Source organism: Hylobates moloch, unplaced genomic scaffold, assembly GCF_009828535.3.
Source record: "Hylobates moloch isolate HMO894 unplaced genomic scaffold, HMol_V3 SCAFFOLD_11945, whole genome shotgun sequence".
NCBI lineage: Eukaryota > Metazoa > Chordata > Mammalia > Primates > Hylobatidae > Hylobates > Hylobates moloch.
The window spans coordinates 1-1,901 of NW_026664220.1; the positions used below are offsets into that span (position 1 = coordinate 1).

The 1,901-nt window shown below is 54.8% G+C and overlaps 1 pseudogene; it reads right to left on the reverse strand.

Moving 5' to 3' along the window:
• Positions 1-1,230: 1,230 nt before the first annotated feature.
• On the reverse strand, positions 1,231-1,898 carry LOC116465016 (exonuclease GOR-like; annotated as a pseudogene).
• Between the last annotated feature and the right edge of the window lie 3 nt (positions 1,899-1,901).

Here is a 1,901-nt window from a genome sequence, read left to right on the forward strand (position 1 = left end):
GAAAAAGACTTTTATTTGTTAAATCTCCACAGAAGGAGTCTAAGTCATAAAGGAAAATAAACTTCCAGGAGTGGTAAAGTCAATCAGAAACGTCCCACTTCAGTGCTTCGCGAAACGTGTCGGACAGAGTGGACATCCTGTTGTTCACTAACTCCTTGCTCTGGAACAGTTAGTGTGTGTGTATATATGGGTGTGTGTGCTTATACACACAAATTAAATTAATGGTAATGAAAGCATTCTGATTCTCAGTTTAATTTAGTTATGTATACAGACACACCCCCCCGGCCCCCACACGCACATTTATCAAATCAGCCACTCCACTAAAACTAGCTACTTAGTGTGTCATTTCTCACTGCAGATTCAAAAGAGAAACGTGAATGTAGAGAGGCATGATGGTTCGTTCTCTCTTGGGGTCCAGTTGGAAGTTGACTGACTGATTGAGACATTGTAGTTGGTTGGTCTGGGTGGAAGAATCCACTTGGACCCTTAATTGAACACCGACTATGTGCGATCGTTTTAAGGCTGCCCGTGTGTTGCTTCGTTCAATCCTCACCATGACCTCCTAAACACACTTTGGAGATCAAAAACCAGAAGCGCGCATAGGTTATTCTTCCAGTGTTACAAAGCTAGTAAGTGGTGGAATTGGAATGTGATCCCAGATGTGTAGTTCTAGAGCCTAAGGGTTTCACCCACCTCACTGTGGTGGCTCTACCGAAAAACAGCTAAGAGCGCATTGAGAAGCTGATGGCTTTCAGCTTTGCTTTTAAATGATTTTTCTTTTCAATGTTTAAATTCATACCAAGATTGATTGGGCTCCAGCCCCGGGGGTGGGGCAAAAATCGGGTGGGGGTGGGGAGGTTCAGAAAGCCCCACAGAAGGGGAAGATGCCCAGGAGAGAAGACTGTCAGGAGGCTGTTGGGTCAGGGGGCTCGCCTTGTTCTCAGAGGCCGTGGAAGTCCAGGTGGGCTGCGGGAGGCGAGTGTTGTAAGGCCAGAGGTCTGGGAGGGACGGAGGGATGGGGACAGGCGCGAGGGGCCGCGGCAGGGACTCGGGGGACTGGGAATGAGGGCTCGGGCCTCAGGGAGCCCATTGGTGGAAGGACAGAGGTCCGGGAGGGGCAGAAGGATGGGGACAGGGGCGACGGCCCGCGGCAGGCACTCCGGGGGACTGGGAGTCGGGGGTCGGGGTGAGTCTCGGCTTTTGGCCCTGTCCTGCCGCCGGCTGCTCCCGTTTCTTTCGCTTTGCGGCGAGGTGGACAGGGTTAGCTCTCGGGATTGAGGGCGGTTTTGGAAGCGGCCTGGGGCTAAGGACAGGCCAGGGCGGCGGGAGAGGCGGACCGGTGGCATCGCTGGATCTGGGCGCGCTGTCGGACCTTCCACATCACCAGCTGCAGGCAGGCGTTGGCGTCCTCGCTGGAGTTGTGCCCGTCCTGGCTGTCCTGGATGATCTGTCCCAGGTAGTCGGCCGCGAGATTCCTGAGGGAGCGCTTGTAGGGGAAACCCAGGTAGTGCGGGAAGAGCACGGCCGTGTCCACCACGGTGCTGTTGATGAGCTTCAGGGCCAGCAGATCGCTCTCCAGGCTGTGCCCGATGAGGATGGTTTGGGCGCTGAAGAAGCTCAGCAGGATGGCTTGGACTTTGGGCAACGTGATGCTCGTGTTGGCGACGTCGGCCTCGGTCACTCCGGAAAACCTGGTGTTGTAGTCCACGATCTCGTTGTCGGGCTTGACGAAGGTGTCGTACACCACTCGCATGTCGGCGTCCACCACGGTCACGGATCAGCTCTAGGCCGTGCGTGGTGTAGCACATCTCACAGTCCAAGGCGTAGATCCCTGGATAAGCGTCTCTGGAAAACTCTTTCTCGAAGGTCTTCACGAAGCCATCGAGGCTGTCCTTGCGGCC